Source organism: Larus michahellis, chromosome 9 (genome assembly GCF_964199755.1).
Source record: "Larus michahellis chromosome 9, bLarMic1.1, whole genome shotgun sequence".
Taxonomy (NCBI): domain Eukaryota; kingdom Metazoa; phylum Chordata; class Aves; order Charadriiformes; family Laridae; genus Larus; species Larus michahellis.
Window position 1 is genome coordinate 49544283 of NC_133904.1, and position 20226 is coordinate 49564508.

The 20226-nt window shown below is 53.0% G+C and overlaps 1 protein-coding gene across 2 annotated transcripts in view; it reads right to left on the reverse strand.

Moving 5' to 3' along the window:
• The window catches only part of ARHGEF9 (Cdc42 guanine nucleotide exchange factor 9), a 230224-nt gene extending 211565 nt beyond the window's left edge, over nt 1-18659 (reverse strand). Inside the window, exons 1-2 of one of the 2 annotated variants that reach the window (XM_074600207.1) lie at nt 18553-18655; nt 17289-17357 (exon numbers count right to left, since the gene is read on the reverse strand). The gene's annotated coding sequence lies outside the window, so the exon portion shown is untranslated. Of the gene's footprint in view, nt 1-17288; nt 17358-18552 lie in introns of both variants that reach the window. The other variant, XM_074600206.1, reaches the window with a different exon arrangement.
• Between the last annotated feature and the right edge of the window lie 1567 nt (nt 18660-20226).

Consider the following 20226-nt stretch of genomic DNA (forward strand, 5'->3'; position numbering starts at 1 on the left):
AGAAAACCCCGCCAGTTCTTCCGCTACCATGTTCTACCACCGAAAAAAAATGGGAGGAAACAGATGTTAAGCTCTCCAGCGTCAGGAAATTATCTCTTTCATGAGGGTGCAGTTACTTCAATGTATTTAGGTCAAATAAATAGGGAGAGAATTGTGACTTCACCCCCTTTCTGTTTATGTCTCCACAGACATTTCAACCTCTCTCGGTGCCGCTCCGAAGGACCAACCACAAAACCGCATTCAGGCTTTCGCAGCGCGCTCCCAGATGATGCGGGCAGGAGCCAGCCACGCTCCAGCCCCTGCCCGCCCCGCAGATCCCCAGCTCGCAGCCACCCGCTCCATGAATTCCTGCAGCCCTTACAAAAATTCAGCATCTCTCGTTTATGGGACAAGAAGGACGGTTTGCTGCTGCGCTTTGGCCAGGCATGGCAGCACTGCAGCTTGCATATTAACTTTTTTTTAATAGAGGTGGAAGGAGCATGGAGGAGACTTGGGTGAAACATCTGCAAAAGGGATCTCCAGGCCATTAGCAAGCGCAGTTACGGCTTTCCGGCGCTGGGCTCCCCGAGGAGCGCTGAGCAAGTGCCCATAGGAAGCGACCATAGAATTTAACCAGCATTTTACACGCTCTGCAAAATACGTTACACAGGAAGTTAAACCCCCTCATTAGGAGCAGGAGGCAGGCAGGAGAGCAGACTGAATCCCTTTCCAGTTGGGAGCAGACAGACCTTACTGAAACACTGAGTTTTCAGAGGCAGAAGGGAATCCGCAGCAACGGTCTCGCTCCATCAGTGAGGGCAACCTACCGGACAAGGGAACCCTGGGCAAAGCCGCCGCTTTCCCTGTGGCAGCATGCATCTGCCCCGCACGGTTTGCACTAGTTTAAGCCAAAGCTTTTACAGTACTGGATCTGTGTTTATGTTTCTGTTAATTCAATATTCACTGGGCAGACGGATGGATGCACAGACAGATAGCTCCGTCCCTGTATTCATAAGGTCGGAACTCAAAACTTTGGTCTGAGTAAATCAGTTCACTCATGTATAATTTAAACATTACTTCCTTCCCATTTCGGGAAGCTTTAGAGTTTGTGCGATGGCTAAACACAATGAAATTAGAGCAGGACACTCTTTCTGCCTCTGCGGCCAAGGGAGAGACAGAGTTGCTCAACTGCACATCAGATGAACCAGACTTGTCCTGGTGGGACCAGCTCACCGCAAACACGAGCGGCTCCACACTTGAGGCTTGGTGGGCCTGATAAAACGGTGTGACAGTGCAGAGAGGTGCCAGGCAGCTTTTCAGGGCACCAACACTTGGCTCTGCATCACGCTGAGCCCTAAAGCCTTCCGCCAAGCCAGCAACAGCTTTCTATGTCAGTGCCTGCACAGCAAAGGGGAGAGGGCCACCACCTAACTCCTCCCGCAAAGCTAATCCGGAGAAACTCAAGAAGAAAACACAGAGGTATAAAAGCCCATGTTAACTGGAATCAAAAGATGAAGATGTAACAGATTAGTTCCTACTGAAGCTGTGTTTCAGAGCAAGGCTCTGCACCGAGCCCAGATGGCTTTGGCGTTGTACCTGTTGCTAAACGTTCCCCCAGAGTCCCTCAGCCGACCCATGAATTGCAGAGGAGAATACACCCTTTGCCCATTTAGCCTGCACTGCGTTGGTGGGAGCATTATCCCTTCCACGCTCCTTCACGTTTTCCTAAGCCCCTTTTTTGCAATTCTAAATTCTTTTCCCATACAGAAAATAAAACTAAGGTGAATACCGAACACGTCCGAAAGTAAACTTTCGCTACGGACACCTGATGCACAGGGACCAACAACAACTGGAGGGAGCCTGAAAAAGCACTCATCTGCCAAACTAGGCTACGTTTTGACGCACAATAGCTGTTTCCCCAATCTTCTCAGGTATTTGGCACTGAGTGTTGCCTTATAATATAGAGATATCTGCCGTTACATGTAGATTATTTAAGCTGTTCCGTAGTGAAAGTAGTTAATTATACATAAGAACATTTAATTACTATGCAGATGTAGGTACTCTAATACCACAGGGATGAGCTAAAACACAACAGTAGAGGCAGATTCAGGGGTCTACACCCAAACACGCCCCATTAGTGTCAGTCGAACTACATCAAGCTGCTGGCTGCCGTCCTTCGCGAGGATGCTGGGAGGCAACGACTTCACGATGCCTGTGACATTCCTTTGCATTCCCAATTAGCCAATTTAGTAGAGATGCCTCAGGAACTTTACAGCTATGACATTTCTCCGCCATGAATCCCTTAAAAATCCTTTCCTTCTCCAAAAATACTTAAGTAAAAAAGCACGGCTGCTGGTAGTCTGAACGCAAGAAGAGAAATCAGTACCCAGCATTTAATTGTTTATATCTTGAGACAAAGATAGCGTCTAAATAATTGTCTATTGTATCCCAGAGACAGTACAGGAAAGCTCTTCCCCTAGCAGGGAGCCTACAGGTCACACATGCTTCTGCCATAACATTTGCTATAAATAATCTTCAGTTGAGCAAAGGTCTGTGCTCGTTACAAAGCAGAGTAAGGCAGGCACTGTGCTCCTATCGGTTTCAGCCATTAGCTCTCCCCAGAGAGTGCATATCCTACCCTATTGTTCCTGCTCAAATGTTTGAAAGAATTATTTTTTCCTTGCTTCTTTTGTTTGGGGAGTTTATTTATATTTCCTCTTTGACATGGAATTACTACTAGAAAAAATAAGTGCCATCTTACAAGGCAGCTCATCGATGCCAATTAAATTAGGTGCGAAGGGTCACATTTGTATATATATTGCCATAGTTACAGACCGTGCAATCTGTGCTTCTGTGTTAACGTACGTTCAGTGCATTCAGCAACAAAGAGCTGAGGGCCAACCACGGCCCCAAATTCACATGCAAAGACTGGGAGCACACGCAGCAACCGGTTCTGTTCAAACATTTCCAACAATTATTTCGGCATATTACTCAGCAACTCCCTTACATCGCCCTGGCGACGTCAAAGGGCATCTCACACGTATTTAATTGCCTCTCTCCAAGCCCGAAATATTTCTATCTCCAGACAGATATCAAGAGACCTATTCTTTTCAGGCAGATACATGGGATTTCCCCTACACTTTCCCCCGTGCCCTTTTTCCTTTCAGCAGTTTGAACAGGAATCATCACTTGTTTCAGGTTTCTCCATCAAACAGGCCAAACACGTCATCGTGTCAAAGGAGGGCAAGGGAAGGGGAAAGGCAATGATGCAGGATGGAGGGCTGCTCCCGGCTCTCATCAACAGGCTGCTAGGAACAAACCTGCCGCACAGCCTGGCTTTATAGCACAGCAAACCACAACGACCAACACCTCCTTTAAACACAAACACAACAGCGTAGGACTGAACAGTTGGCTGCTGGTTTGCTCCCAGTTTCCCACATTACAGAAAACTTAATTCATCAAGCAAAGCCTTTTCACTCAAAGGTGGGGTACAGCCTTACCGCGCTCTGAAATTGGTGGCGATGCTCAGATTGGAGCCCAGGGCGCCAGGTGTACCACCAGTGCCCTTGCCTTCAACAGTGAACGATTGCTTTAGGAGTCTTCTGCACTGCTTTTGAGTAAAATCAACCCAATTTCTGGGTATTTGGAGGTTTGATGTTCCAAACAGGCCAGCGACACCTGCCGTGCATTCGGCCACTGCTATGTTCCAGGATATCCAACTTGGAAAGGCAAGTGGCCTCGCACAAAATTGCTTTTAGGCATGTGAAAAACCTAATCTTGTGCTTCTAGAAAAGCTCCATGACTGCTGGGTGCCTCTCTGGCTGGGGCTTTACACCCCAGAAAGGCACAGAGCTTTTAGGGGCCTGACACCCATCTGCGCCTTGGTTTTCCCTCACAAGGCAGGCGTATCATCAAATCCATGTCCACCCCACATCCAGAACCCTCAAAAGTCACAAGGTGACTCCTAGACATGCAGACGCCTCTCTCCTGCCTTCCCCCCTCAATGGCAACAATGAGAAATAACCCTTATTTGCACCCAGAGCCATTACACGTGGGCCGTGAGCACACGGTCAGCCCCGGCTGGCGCACACGGGGGTCGCTTTGCAGGAATAATCAGTGGGTGGGTGGTACTTGCAGCCCAGTTTTGGGAGCCATGGCTGTAGGTGCTATCCTGCATTCGTGCAGTCCAGCTCGGGGAGAGCTGGTCCTCACATGCCCGTCTTCTAACCCAAGACTTCAAAACCTTAGTTTGTCGATGCAAGCCTGCCCTGCCGACCCGATACAGATACCAAACCAAACAAGCAGCTTTTAAGCAGGCACCGCGAGCGCATCCCTGTCTGGAACGCTGCACAGTCTCACCGACGGGGCTTTTCCCTGCAAAAGGGGCTGTCAGCTCGCATTCCTCACGCACCGGAGCCCCGCTCGAGCCAGCCACACTCCGCTGGGCGACAGCGGCAGCAGCCGGCTCTGAACACAGGGAAGCAACATCGGATTCAATTAGCATCATTACCGATGAGCTTTTTCACCTCTCGGCTGAGCCCCCACCATGCACCCCAGCCGACGGGACGGGGCTGTGCACACACAGCCGTGTCTCCTCTGCCCTCCTCAAGGATACACTTATCCCTTTTTTAGGGTTAAAAAACCCAGCTGAGCAGGAGCAGCGAAAGGTTCTCTTTATCACCATTTACGGAACAAAGCCTGAATCTTTTTTACAAGGAGCTGGGGATTTTGTTCCAAGTCTTATGCATCTTTTTATTTCACCCTTTTCTATATTCTGCTAAGTTTCTCCCATAACTCCTTTTCAACAGCAAGTGCATTTATTGCTACAGGTGGCAAGGGACAAAAGAAAAACCATAAGCAGGAAAGGACAGGACCAGTCACCCTGAAAGCGCCCATTGCATCCCCTCTGAAGGTGCATCTCCCCATCTCCAAGGGTGAGCCCAGCGCACCTACACCTTCACTCATGCTTTAAAAGCACAAACGCTTCGGGAACACATGCAGGCAACATCTAGTTTTTGCAGGAAATTGCACGGCATGGATATACAAACTTTGCTATCCTGCAAAAAACCAACACACTGATTTGCCAGCTCATGTCGCACAAATTCTTTATACGTTACGGCATTTAGCTAACGCGGAACAGCAGTGATACCCTTGCCACAGTTCTGGAAAGCCCTGGACCTTCACAGCAGCAGGCAAGGCGGGCACCAGGCTGCAAAAAAAGTCGCGTACCTTGGGAAAGAAAAGCATATACGTTTCTGCAAGGACATGCACCCTGTTGGAGGCACAGGACCAGCCCACAGCGAGTCGAGGCGCACTAGCTCGTGTTTTCTCCATGAACAGGTTCGAACCCTGCTCAGCTGGTGCAAGAGCTGCAGGAACTCCCACACTGCGCTCGACCTGCCCGCACAGGCAGCGCAGGGCCGGCCCCAGCTCCAGCGCACCGCCGCTGCCAGGGTTTGCAAAAGCTGCTGAGTTTTCTGGATGTTATTCCAGCGTCGTGTCTTTCGTTTGGCTGGAGCTAGCACTCAGTACCGAGGCAAAATCACCTTGGCTTACAGGCCATACGCTGGATCTACGTGTTGACACGTTTCCTTCCTGTAGTAAAATGAACGGGCTCTCCCATACATCGGCTATACCACTCCCTTGAAATAAAAATCTTTAAGGAGACAATCCTTCCTGTCCGTCCCACTTGAGAAGCATCAAAAGAGCACTCTGAGCTGCGGCCACAGCCAGCCGTTTGGCACATGGGCTGCAAAACGCCTGAGGACATTGGGATGAAGACGGCAAATATTTTGACAGGTCCCAGTAACAGCACCTTCCCACAGCAGTTGTGATTCACTGTTCACGTCAGCAGCGTGGAAAAAGTGACCCCTTCTTCCTTCAGAGGAGACAAAAGGAGTGCTTAAGAAAAAACGCTTAAAAATATGGGGTTGTCCAGCAGAAAACCTGAGCAAAACTCAATTCCCACAGAAGCCCGAGGAATCGTCCATTGCCTTTAACTACTCTTGGGCTTTTCCCTGTCTGTCTTCAAATACATCCTCCCCCCTCCCCATAGCAGCGTGCAGACAAGAGCAAGGGCCCCAGCGGATGGCAGGGAAGCCATCGCTGGCATTAGCAGAACAGCCGCTCTTTCACAACTACTCGCAGCAAGAAAATCGAGAAACCCGATGCAGTCAGCGTGCCAAAAATAATCTCCCTGAAAGACGTGGCAACTGGGAAGGGTGACGAAAACAGGTCCAGGGACGTCAGGAATGAGGCGGCAAGGGAAGCGCCCGTGTACCCAATTAAACCAAATCTTTTTGGTCCTCACCTCAAAGGCATACGCCCATGTTCACTTTGTTTTCAACCCCGAAAGAAGACTGCATTGAACTTTCCTCCTGAGCCGCATCGCCTCCTCCCATCTCCGAGAAAAGGGACTGTGACTCCCTGCTTCCCCGGCCTCGATGGTGGTTGGATGTGATAGCAGAGAAGGGGCAAAGGAAGAGATATTAAGCGTCTCCTTTGGGAGCTGGGTTATATGCTGAATATGAAGTTTTGACCCACTGCTCCAGCCCTGTGGCTCCATAGCCTCCAGGCCAAATCTGGCAGTCGTCCATCCAGCTCAAAACGTGTCTCCCCACACCCTCATAGCTGGAAATCACAACTGAAGCAGCATCAGGCTGAACCCCACCTTCTTACCACCAGCAGAAAGAAACACAGGGCTCCAAAGCATACTTCGCTGGACTCTTTGCAGCAGATCTTGTCCCAGATTGGTACTTCTCCAGAAACCCTCCTGCACACTCAGGAAATGCTCACCGCCCGTCCATCTCGCAGACGCCCCCAAGCACAGCCCCTGCCCCGACTGCCAGGGAGGAGAGCTGCACCTTTAGCATAAAAATCGGATTTCCCACTTACACACTCAAACATGCATTTAGGTGCCAAAACTAAACTCGAATTAGGAATCTCAGTAGTCATTCTTGCAGCGTATTTACCCTCATGCAGCAGAGGGTACATAAAGAACCAGGGCAACGCAGCACAGAGGGGTTTCTCCAACACCAACAGACAGGCCTGGTCTCCAAAGAGAACTTCAGACCTAAATCAGTGACTCCTGCTGCTGCCAGCAGAAGTTGTGCCTCGTTTCATGAGCGTGTTTGAAGCATGACAGGCAATGCTTTTGCTTTTCTGACCAGTGCCCCAGGGAGTATCTAGCCATCGGGTCTGTGTCCCCTGGCCATAGCTCTGCCCCGATCCATGGAGTTGTCCTGCAGCATCCTGCAGGAAAGCTCTTCCCCCAAAACGATGTCTTTGTTTTTTCAACTCTAGCTGTAAACAAAGGTGAAACTTTCCAGGAATCAAAGCAAGGTGCCTGGAAAGATTAGAGAGTAATTATCACTCAGAAAGTTCAAGCCTGAAACCATATGAACAGACTCCTTATGTTTATTATAGACAGTTTACGTGGCATTGCCCTAATTCTTTATGGGTGCAAAACCCACTGATTACAATCAGAGGAGCGTTAAGGAATACAAACACGCCAGCCTGGATCACACGAGGCTTCCATATAACCCACTGTTTCCTCCCATGCTCTGGACAAGGGCAAACGCTTCAGAGGAAGGAGGTAAGAACTTCATTAATGAGCAATTATGGAATAACCTGTACCTTGGAGAAAACTGCTTCTAGCTGTGTCAAACATGGGTTGGCTTATGGCCTGAAATGCATTTATTTACTTCCCTTTTATACAAATATTTCTACCTAATGCAACTCATTATCTTCATAAGAGTTTATTAAAATGCTTGGCTTTAACTTATTATGGCAAGAAGTGGCAGGGAGCAGTTACAGACCAGACAGAGGCCAGAAAGGCAATACCTGCCCTTGGGGGTTATTATGGGCACTGCTGTAGCATCCCAGAGGGAGAAAACATCAACCGTGAAGAGTCAGAAGCAAAGATTTAGCTATTGCACCAGCAGATCCCTTCCTCAGCATCCCCCTGTGCAAGCACCCACTTACTTTACGCAGTTCACAGCATCAGACCTGGGCAGAAGGTCCCGCTGAGAAATTCAGCTCCCTTCCCGCTTGCAAATCAACCCGCAGGCTCAGATGTTTGCTCATTTACTCCAGGCTTTTGTGGGCCCCTTCTCCCTCCACCTCCCCAGCGAGCTGTGCCTTTGCTGCCGGCAGTGGGAAGCGTTCAGCGCGACCCGGGCACGAAGCATCACTCACGGCAGAAGCTAACAAGGTGATGGAAGGAGCAGGAGACTGATAACGTCATCAGCACGCACCGTAATTACACAGCAAAGCTGCTCTGCGGCCAAACGCTTCTGACACAAGCCCCAGCCGCGGGGCAGTTTGCAGCAGCGCATTTTCGCTCCCCACATCGTGGGGTAACCGCACCAGAGATGCCGTTCCAGGCACACATCCGCCCCAAGCCTTGCTCTCCACAGGCCAAGCAGTGACCTGCAGTGCCACAGGGCTGCCCCGCCGCCCTTCTCCAGAAGGGCAGCACCTCACCCTAGCGACTGACTGACTTTTTTCCTGTTTTTCCTTCCTCTTAGCAGCCCACCCTTAGGAACGGGAGTGGAGCCTATTCACTTCACTTGAACTGTTCAGCAGTGGAGAGATTCCTCCCAGCTCCGGCACTGTGTTTGCAATCGGGAAACCTGAAACGACTTCTTTATGGGAAGCAATTGCGGCTGATCCCACATCGCCCGCCACGGGCTGCGCTGGAACCCAGCACGCCTTCTCGTGGCTCCACTTTCGGTTCAGTTCGTTCACTCAAAAGGAATAAAAAACCAAGCACAAGGGGTGTTAGGATCCATCTTCATTCCCATTAGAATATTTAAAAATCTTCCTTTGCAGGAGTGGAAACCCACATACAATGGCATTTCTGGAGCAAGGGTGTTTCCTTGCTACGAAGCTGAGAAAGCTTTCCATGCAAATCGCTCCCCCAGCCTGTAGAGCTTTCCAGCTATTGAAATTCTATGCCATTTTCCTAATTCTGCCAAAATTAGGTGGGAAAAGGAAGGTACTTGACTCTCCTGGGAGCGTGAGGTATCCATGCAGCCCTCCGGTCGGAACTAAAACCCACCACCATCACTGCAGTAGCCCTGAGAGCAGGGGACCACTGGATCTTGTTCAGCATCAGGAAATAAAACCGTGTGGCAATATGAAACGTCAGCTGAAGCCACCAGCTCTGAGCCTGGGAAGTGACGAGACTTGTGGTGCTCTCCCAGCTCCAGCCCAGGTCCGAGTCCCTCCTTGTTCCCAGCTTCCACTTCAATATATTTTAACACAAGCCTTGTCTTCAAGGCCAAGGCCTTTGCCATCCATAACTACCTCCTCAGGCAACTAAAGAGACAATCCATGGGAAATATCGCCTGAAATGAACCCAATCCATTTGGTTGTAGAGAGACCCTACACAGACTATACTCAGATGTTCCTTTTATCACTTAACTAATCATGACTTCGAAATTTAGCTACAGGACTGGGGAAAAGTCTCCCTGGGAACTGCTGTTCAAAGCTCCTGGCTCAGAGCAGGAGAACCCCTGGGAGAAACCAGCTCCCTGCAAAAGGCTCTTATCGCTCCACTAAGAGTGGAGGAGCAATAACAGGAAGAAATTGTTTTGGCAGAACTTACACCATATAAAGTAAACTCACCGGCCACCGTTGTGTAAAATCTCACTGAAAAACGCTGGCAGGCATCATCCCCCATGGCTGCAGACGGCATCCCCTGGGCTGCGGTGGGCTCCTGGCCATGCTCAGCCTGTCGGCATCGCCCACCCCCCGGTGTGAAAATGTTTAGACGCACTAGCTTCAGCCCTGCTTCTGCGCCTTGAGCCCTGCTTCTGCGCCTTGAGCCCTGCTTCTGCGCCTTGAGCCCTGCTTCCTCTCCTGGCTTTCCCCATTATCTATAAGCAGATGCTCCAAGCACAACCGCAGAGGGTCACCGAGGGACGCGGTGCGCGTTGCTCGCCTGCTCTCGTTGCTGCCAGTGTCTTTTTCAGCTCTGGTCTATGGCATGGAAATCAGAGAGCGGAGCAGAAGTTCAGGATGTGCTCTGCACCCAGGAACGCTGTCAAACACCCTACGGCAGAAGGGAGGGATGAGAAGAGGGTAACATGCTCTTGGGCTGGTGCTTTTGCTGGCTGGGAAGCGCCCTTCCAGTGCAAACCCAACTCCTTGTGCTGCTCAGAAACCCGGTGGATGCCCTCCTCCTCCTCCTCGTTCTCTGCCGTGCTGCCCGAGCTCCGGCAGGACCCTGGTGCCACCCTCCAGCCACCCAGCCGACGGCATCCTCTACACCAGCGTGGGCAGGGGAGGCCAGGCACTGCCATGGTGCCGCGGTGAAGCCCAACACCTACCGCTTGGCCAAAGCAGAGAGTCTGGAGGCTCTGCGACCCCACCGTGCTGTGGCTAGACGTGTGACTTCATACCACTTCAGCTGAACAATTCCAGCGCTGAGGGCAGACGCTCACATCGGTGGCATTGTTTTTACACACAATAGGCATTTTTCAGACCCGCGAGTGAAATGAGGCAGTTTTAAACTGATTAATGGTTTTCTCAAACAAGTCTCTGAGTGTACGGGAGGCCTCTGGCAGACAATGTCAACCCAGTTGCAGCAGGACGGCATCAGCTGCGACCCCGCGCCAGCCTGGCGTAAGAGGAGCTGCAGGAACAAATGAGCTACAGCCGTTCCCAGCGTGGCTTGTTCAGACGAGGGACACAGGACCGCTACCGCCAGGCTCCCCATCCCTCTGCCAGGCACGTGCTTTGCTCCGCTCCTCACCGCAGTGTCAAAGCAGCTTTTCAGTTCACTTTCTCATGCCAGCACACAATCCAGCAGAGCCCTCCAACTGAAGCCGGTGTCTATTGAAGCAAAGGCATCAGCAGTTTGCCGCAGCAGCGAAGGAGCCGGCCTGCATCTCCTGCTGCCTCGCCAGGCGGGTGATGACACCCTCACCGCCGGTGCGAGATCCAAGCGGGCTCCCTACCCCACCCCACCAAGACAAGCCTCCAGCGGCCAATTCCCTCCCGGCACAGGGCAGGTTGCTGGCAGCTCTGCAGCCCGTGCGCGGAGGGGCTGGCTGCCTGCGCAGGCTCCCCGGGGCTTTACCGGGGCAGCAAAAGCTCAGCTCCTGGGATGCAGAGTTTGCAAAAGCCCTGGGAACTTCCACACTTAATTCTGCCCCGGCATATGACAGCGGAGGAATGTCATGCACCCCCCTTCACTCTTCACACCTGCCCCGATTTGGTGTTTTCCCTCTTTTAGGATGGCAGCCAAAAGCAAATGAAAAACCCAGCGAAGGGGAGACGAGAGCCTGGGCAGGCAACTCGGGGGGGGAGCAGCCTTCCTCGCAGTGAGGGGGAGCGCAATTCGGCCAGTGAAGCTTTCAAACCCTCTTGCTTCTTGCCGCCAGGCAAGCTGTAGCCAAACCATTACAGGTAGCCCTACGCGAGAGGACCTGCGGTTCGCACGGGTGAGGAACGCTGTTTTGCAACTTTGGAGAGTGCAGCCTGGGAAATACGGGCTATCGCTGCCAACCATCTAAGCCACAAAGATTAGTTAAGGGAAAAAAAACAACGTGAAAGCAAACACAGGCAGCGCAGCGTTCGCTCCGGCGCTCAGATAAGAAACTGAGGCTCAGACAGGTTAACAGGCATCCTCGGCCACGCCACAAGACTGCGGCAGATGAAAAGAGAGCCTGCCACGTGCTGTACCTGCCGATTTACGCCTGTGCGATCCAGGCCACATTTTTTGGCGTCTCAAAGGCAGGTTTTGCTGGGTTTCTGTATCCCACCCACACCCACGGACGCTGATTTGGCATCACTCGACGTGTCTGCCACGCATCGCCCACAAGCTGGAACGGACTAAGCAGCAAGAAGCTGCTAACTGTGGTGAGGGACCGTGCCCTGACTCCAGTTCCACTTCCAAGTCTTCCTTAACCCTGAAGATCCCCGTGAAAAACCCAAGCGGCGAGTTTGAGCAGAAACGCAGGGATCTGGGCTAAGCGTGAACTCTGCGCAAAACCAGCCTTGGGCCAGCAGCCCTGGATACTCTGCAACATCCTTTTAACCCGGCGAGACATTTTAGGATGTGAGCAAGACCGAATCCTGCTCTTGCCCCAAACAATAGGCTCTGCAATAATGGTGCAACCAGAATTTCCTGTGCAGTGGCGCGCGCCAGCTCCCGGGAGAAAATACCATGGGAAAGCGCTGCCATGAGAAAAGCCGCTTTGCAGTGCACGGGGGCAACTCCTCGAGGCTCCCGGGGACACTGTTTTTGCAAGAAGCAAAGCACCGCAACCAAGTCCAGGCCGGGAAGCAGGCAAAACCGCACCAGTGGCTTGACACAGAAGCTGGCCAGCCTGGGAACGGCTGTGGATAATTCGTTATCGCACCCAGCCTTTTGCAACATCTGGCCACAGCTTTCTCTCACGGATATTTCACTACCCTGCAGTCCTTGTGAAAGCATCGCGCTGGAGCGGGCTATGATTTGGAAGGCTTCAATCTCAGCTCGGCTGGGGTGAGTCTCAACGTCGCTCCTCCGGCGATGCGGGATGCTCGGGAACGGGGCTGGCCCAGGGCATCTCTCGCGGGAAGGCGACTGGTCCAGAGATGGCACAGGTCCCAGCAAGACAAGGGCAACCACTGGCACTGCATCAGACACTGAGAGGTAGCAACTGCATTCAAAATGCCCCAGTGTTGACCTGTTGGAGCTTCTACCGAGAACGAGGAATCAAAGCGGATTGCGATCCCAAACACAAGCAAGTGAAAAACTCCTACAGCAACAGAGGAACTGGGTATTCCACAGCTCTGCTGGGCCTGAGGATTTGAGGAGGGATGGGGAGAATTACTAGTGAAACAGGAAAGGACTAAACCAGTGTGCTCAATGCAGATACCACCAGAACCCTGCTCCAAGCGCAACAGCTTTTTGTCTTTCCACCTGACAGCCCGACGCAGGAGCTATGGGCTTGATGTGGCAAACATCACACACTTGGGCTCTGCTGCCATCCCCAGCCTGGTCCAGAGACCTCCGACCCTTCTCAGCTGCACGAGATGCAATGTTCAGGGTGGGGGACCACCTTCACGCACTCAACATCTTTCTAACGTCTCATTCGTACCATCTCTCTAGCTCTACTTGTGACACTTGTCATCAAGTGCTGGTGTCGTTCATTTTTCTATCACCTTTTTCAAAGAGGGGCAGAAACAATTTCTATGAGGTTTTTTGGCCCTGAGTGATTTACCTGCCTAAAAGTATTGTATTGGGTTTGCGTGGCAAGGTTTTGGTAGCTGGGGAGGGTTACAAGGGTGGCTTCTGTGAGAAGCTGCTAGAAGTTTCCCCCACGTCCAATACAGCCAATGTCACCCGGCTCCAAGACGGACCCGCAGCTGGCCAAGGCCGAGCCCATCAGCGACGGTGGTAGCGCCTCTGGGATAACATAGTTAAGAAGGGGGGGAAAAACTGTTGGGGAACAGCAGCCGTGAGAGAGGAGTGAGAATCTGTGAGAGGCACAGCTCTGCAGACAGCCAGGGCAGTGAAGGAGGAGGGGGAGGAGGGGCTCCAGGTGCTGGAGCAACGGGCAGCTCGGCACTGTGTTCAAACGAAGGGAGATGCAGAGCTGTGGGCTCCAGATGGGGTGATGTCCTCTTTCCAGAGAGGAAGAGTGGAGAAGCCATGTGCAAGAACATCGAATCACAGAATGGTTTGGGTGGGAAGGGACCTTAAAGGCCACCCAGTGGCACCCCCTGCCCTGGGCAGGGACACCTCCCACCAGCCCAGGTTGCTCCCAAGCCCCGTCCAACCTGGCCTTGAACCCCTCCAGGGATGGGGCAGCCACAGCTTCTCTGGGCAACCTGGGCCAGGGGCTCACCACCCTCACAGCCAAGAGTTTCTTCCCAATATCTCATCTCAATCTCCCCTCTTTCAGTGGAAACCCCTTCCCCCTCGTCCCATGGCTCCCCTCCCTGCTCCAGAGTCCCTCCCCAGCTTTCCTGGAGCCCCTTTAGGGACTGGCAGGGGCTGGAAGGTCTCCGCGGAGCCTTCTCTTCTCCAGGCTGAACCCCCCCAGCTCTCTCAGCCTGTCCCCACAGCAGAGGGGCTCCAGCCCTCCCAGCAGCTCCAGGGCCTCCTCCGGCCCCGCTCCAACAGCTCCGTGTCCTTCTGATGCTGGGGGCAGAGCAGCGTGAAGCTCTCAGAGCTCAACTTACAGCAAAAGCGCCATTTACTGGGAGATAGATGGAAAATGCATTTTTAAGTGGCTTCATCAAAAAAAAAAATCCAACGCCACTCTATGATTTATTTTAACGACCACTCGGTGCCCTGCAGGCTGCAGCGAGACAGGTAACCGGCCTCCCTGCACTCAGCGCCCCAAAATCCCTTCGCTAGTGTGTAGGTGCACAATAATTTTGTTGCACCATTTAGGCACCGGGGAGCCCTTCCCCAAGAGGCCGTGGCTTCCAAACGGGCATCGCTGCCTGCTTAATCATCAATCCAAGCTCACCCCGCTCATCTCCGGTGCTACCGAAATCCTTCACGATGTTTGCAAAATGCCCCCTTCTGGCAAATTATAACTCAGGTTTTCAGGTCATATTGCATAGATGAAGAAAACTCCAATAAATCTGTCATTTAACGGAAAATTAATGCTGCGTCCTAATGTCAGCACCGCGCACAGAAATAACCTCTTTTCCACAGACGGCTATTGCGTGTTTGACGTAAGAAGGCCAAATACAACAAACCTTAAATAAAAAAAAAAAAATTTAAAAAAGCCCCACAAAAATCAAAGCTGGCGATGCTCATGCCCTGAAACACGGCTGGCAAGCGGCCACCGGGCAAGACACGTGTTGGGATCCCCAGCTCGCGGTGCTGGCAGGAGCCTGGCCCCCAGAGGCGGCCAGGGTGGGAGCAGCACCGGCCAGGCGGGCGACGGAGCAGCAGCACCGCTCCTCTGGCATTTTTTTTGCTCCTACTTCTCCTCTTTTTTACCCATTTTATTTATGGCAGGGGTTTTCTGCTGTTTGTTGGGTTGGGTTTGTTTGTTGGTTTTTTTTTTTTGTTAAGTGAGGTAGAGTAATTTTATTAAATGAGCTAATATTACTGCAAAAACCGGGGAAGTCTTTGAGATCACAAGACACAAACAGCCAGGTAAATACAGGCAGAAATAATTGCTCCGAGCGTAACCGGGTTGCCGTAATGAGCTGGGTGGTTTTCAGCTCCCGGCCTCAGATCCTCGGGATTCCCGAGACTATTTCTGAGAGGTCTTAGCAAGGTAAGTCTGCAAGCAAACCCATTCTCATGCTTCACCTGGAAGTTTCATAGGCGCCTGCAAGCTGAAAAGAACAAAAAACCACTAAACAGGACAGTTGAGAGCAATTAGTGCTCAGGAAAAGGAGCCCTAGCAGCAGTGGGAGAAGACAGGAGACTCTGGTGCTTGGGGAACCAGGATGGAAGAAAGTAACACTTTCAACAGGTATGGGACGAACCAAAAATAGAGCAAAGGGCCAGAAAATCAACCTATTGCACCCATCGTTTTCAGTACCCAGGATCAGGAACTGCAGTTTCCAGACTCCTCCAGGCAGACCTTTCCCCAGTGCTTCTGGTTTAGGTCATGAGGAGGCTCCCCCGGAGGAGACAATGCGTTTTCCCTTCCCTTGCTTGCACACGTACGTGCGCACCTGCTTCTCCCTCCTCCCACGGGCAGCTTTGCCCCTCAGACTGCCGGCCCCTTGTGCCAAAGGCCTCATGTCCCACCCTGCTTGATGGCCACCACCTGGAGCTCCAGTTTGAGAGCCCCACCAGCAGCCGGCCAAGCTCCTGGGCTCTGGGACCGGTCTTCTTTTGCAGGAGGAGGGCATGGCAGCGAGTTAACTGCAATCTCTCTGACCGACGGAGCCCATCCTGAGGCCACCCATCCTGTCCCATGTCCCCAGGGTCACCAGTGACACAGGAGGACAAGAGGTTTTGCTCCATGTGGCTCTCATGGCATGACCTCCCTGGGTAACGCAGACCCCGGGCAGCACAGCGAGCCCCTCTCCTGCCCCGACACAACCACCCTGTCGGTTCTCCTTACTGGAACGCATAAAAAATATCAAATTAATTAATTCCAGCTGTGCAGGAGGGTGTGAACAGCATTCACACCGCAGCAAGGAAATGGGATGGCACAGCAGAAATCCGGAGCTCCCACTCCCTGTCTGGTCACTTGTTCAACCAGGGACCGAATGCCGCCAGTGTGAGCCGTCCCCCCAGCGGCCGGCACACAAGCAGGATGGTCCAGACACCTCCACGCAGGGTCTCCAGCAACGCATGGGACAAGTTAACTTACCTTCATAGACCTAAATTTGGCACTTTTATTTTCCCCAAAGCCAATCAGTGAAGATAGCGTGGAGGGAGTGAGCAGCATTCCATAAATATTTGATTTAAACAGTTACAGTACATTTAGATCCAGCTCGCTGCATCACAGACCGAGGTTTTAATAACCCATAACCAACGCAACCGCGAAGCCCCGAGCGCGGCGACTTCTGCACCATTTAAAAATGGAGCCGGGGCTGGCTCTGCCACGAGCTGGCGTCACCTGGGGGGAGGCGTTGTGCCGCCTTTTATATTAATACTTGAGGGAGGAGCGGGGAGGTTATATCAGCTATTAATCCCTGCATTTTGAAATATCTCACCTAATAAAGGTTAAGCTGTAAAACAAAACCAAGAAGGTGGAGATCTGAATGCGGCACCTAAGAGGAACCCTCCAGCCAGGCTCCGTAAACACATGACTAAGACTTTCTCACTCAGGTTGCCCCATCGGCTTCCCTAAGACTCCTAAAACCAGTAAGGACTGAACCCTCCCAGCCAAAAAACATTCACCACAGCCAACAGAAACACTCTCCCGGACTCCAACATACTTTGAATCAGCCTGGGTGAGTAATGACCCAGTTCTGGGGCAGCTCAGGCGAGCGTAAACCAGGCTTAAACTACTGAAATCTGACACATCGAGTGGAAAATAAAAGCCAGGCTGCCACCAGGATTGGGCCCACGGTAGTCAGTGCCCAGCACAATTTCAAGTTGGCGCTTCCTCAAACGAAAACAAAAAACAAAACAAGCAGAAAACGTTCATTTTACGCTATACAGAGTTTTTTTCAAGACTAACGTGGACTTTGAGGCTTTGTGCTCATTTTGGGGGGTAGGAAGGGGTCTGTGCCGCAGGTACCTGCGCAGGGGGGTGACAGGTATTTATCAGGTCAGAATACAAAGAAAAGTGATGCGACCCGCACCGGGACGGGGACGGGGGCCGCTCGCTCCCGCCCGCGCTGCGGCTGCCGGGGGGTCCCGGTGCCGGTGCCGCTCTTACCTCACCGCATGGCCTCGGCGCCGCACGCTGACACGGTCCCGGGAAACAACCGCAACTCTCCGCTGGAGGCTTGAAGTTGAAATGTTTAAAAAAAAAAAAAAAAAATTAAAAAATGCTTTAAAAATTAAAAAGCGACTAATGGTGCGAGCTCCTCCGAGTAAAATAAAATTACAAAGGAAAAACCAGCCGGGAAAGGGGGTGCCCGTGCCATGCACGGCCCCGTCCGCCGGGCCGCCCCCGGGACCGGCTCTGCCCGGGGAGCGCTCCCCGCCGGCCCCGGGACCGGCCCGGGACCCCCCGGCCCCGGCCCAGCGCTCAGGGAGCGGCGGCGAGGGCCGGGCCGGGCCGGGCGAGGGCCGCCCCGGGGGCCGGCGGCCGCCCGCGGGCAGCGGGGCGGGGGGGGCGCCCGCCGGGGCCCGTGTCGGGCCGCGCCGCTCCGCCGCCGCGCATCCCCCGCAGCCCCGTCCCGTCGGGGCCCGCCCGGCGCCGGCCGCTGCTCGCCGCGCCCGAAAACAGTGAAAAGAATAAAAAGAAAAATTAAAAAAAAATAAAATAATAAAAAAAAACTTATTATTTTTTAGGAAGGTCCCAGGGTTGGATGCGAGCGCGAGCCCGGAGGGAAACTTTCCGCAGCCGGTGCGGCGCGGAGCCGTCCGCTCTCACCCCCCCGCCGCCGGCAGCCCGCCCGGCGCCGCCCGCCCTGCGCTCCGCGGGCGCGGAGGAAGCGCGGGGGAGGCTCCGCGCCCGCCCCAGGCGCCGGGGGTTGCGATGCCCGGCGGGGAAAGATGCTTTTTTGGGGAGACGCTGCCTCCGCTCACCGCGGCCCACGGGGGTTGTGTGTGTGTGTTTCTCCCCCCCCCACCACCACCCGTGATAAGAACAATCGGAGGAAGCGTGGCCGCCTCTGCGCCTGCCACCGGCACGGTGGGGCCACCGGGGTGACAGCCCCGTCCCGCCCCGCAGCAGCCCCCCAGGACCCGCCATGGGGACACCACGCTGCAGGAACTTGGCATTGAGGACCTGCTGGGTGCAGCAGGCCTGGGCATGAGGGCAGCGGTGGCATCACCGTACAAAAGGTGGCCAGCCACCTCCGGCCTCTTCTGCGGGGGCTCAAGGGCCCCCAGCCCCATGTGGGCCAAGTCCCGGCTGCGCAGGTGGCAATGGCAGAAGGACACGTTGCCTCAGGCACAAGCCAGACGCCCAAACGCCAGGTTTCACCACAGCTTCTGTTGAACACCCCCTATGGTGAGATTTAAAAAACTACCTCAGTTTTATCCAGGCTCCTTATTCCTGAATGGGGTTGCCCATCATGGGCTAGGCTCAATGTTAACTTCTTTCCAGCTTCTTCTGTCTCTCCCTAGAAGGAAGACCACTTCTTTCCCCACCCTCCTCCTCCTTCCGCATGGAGAGAAGATGTTTTACGCAGCCACAAGCCCACCGGGGGGGAAAACCAGATCATTTGGGTTTGTCCAGGTGCTTCAAATGACTCATTTGGCAACCCACAGACACCCGGTGAAACAGCACTGAGCTTTACCAGCCCCTTCCCCAACCCCGGCAAGACACAAGTAGAAGCTCAGCTTCCAATTTCCACCCCAGAAAACCACTCCTGGAGAAAATTACCTTCTGAGCAGCGGTGCCTGAATACTGTAACGAGGAATCAGGGTTCTCCCACCCAGCCCCGCATCCCCCAGCTCTCTGCAGAGCCCCTGCAAACCCAACGGTGCTTCCCACCACCACCCAGTCCGGAGGCATTCCCACACGGATAAATAGGAGATCACACAAATAAAAGAATTGCTTTAGTTTTAAGAAACAGCCTTTATAACATTAGAAATATTGGAGGAAAATGAAATCATTATTTAGGGAAGGCTTACTGGATTTAATTGCTGCTTTTCCATTGCATGTAATTGGTGTTTTAAGTTATATTAGTAGTGTTTCCCATGGAGAGGCAGGTGTGTGCAACAGAAAGAGGGTGTTATTAATAGGATAACCACAATTAAGTGTAATTGGGATCATCATATCAATCACTCCATGGAGCGGCACAAGCTCAGAGTTTTCCACCTGGTTTTCCGATTGTTTCAGTGATGCATCAAATTGCAGATGCTTTCGTTGGCTTTGGGCACAGGCAGCAAAAAGCCCCTTTACTTTTTAGGCCATCGACCCTTTCATGGAAAGTTAACCCGAGTGCCAAAAATCCACCCCAGTTGCTCCAGTGCTTCTCCAAACATTCATATCCATCCCTACCTGGCTTGGGGTAGAGCCGAGATGCCTCCCTGCCACAGAGCTCGTGCAGTACACTGCTTTATTTTATTTTTTAGTGCAGAGATTTATCAATATACCCAAGAGCAGGATGGATCTGCCAGGAAAAAAGATCAGTAGGCAAAACTGCGGCTGCCCTTGTAGTCTGGGAGAAGGGGAGAATAGCGCCTTTTCTATAGGAAGAGTGAGATTTTGAGTGTTCATTAAGCTAAAGGGCAGGACGAGGTGGCTCTCGGTGGCCTGGGATGATGCTGCGGTGGGTGCAACAGGCACTAGCTTGCAGCGGTCGCCCTGGTACCCTTCAGTCCTGATCTGCAAAGTCCCATCAATGCTGCAACAGGGAGCAACATCCTTGTGCAAAGCCGTCCCCACGGGCCATCCGTCGCTACGTTACCTCCATCCCCCTTTCTTCAGCATCACCACTGTCCCTGCCGCAGCCCGAAACGGGCCAGGGCCAGGTAGCTCACGGTCCTTCCACGCTGCGGTTCCCATCAGGGGGATTTAAGCTCACATTTATGCGTGCAGTGTAACACAGAGCCATCGCAGCCGGTGGCGTGTGGCTGCGTCACCGGCAGCACCGTTGCCTTTCTGCTCCGAGAAGGAGGAGGTGGATCACCCCTGATGTTTGCCGCAGCCTTGATGTTTGCTGAGTTTGCATCGTGGCACGGCAGCGCTGGAGGCT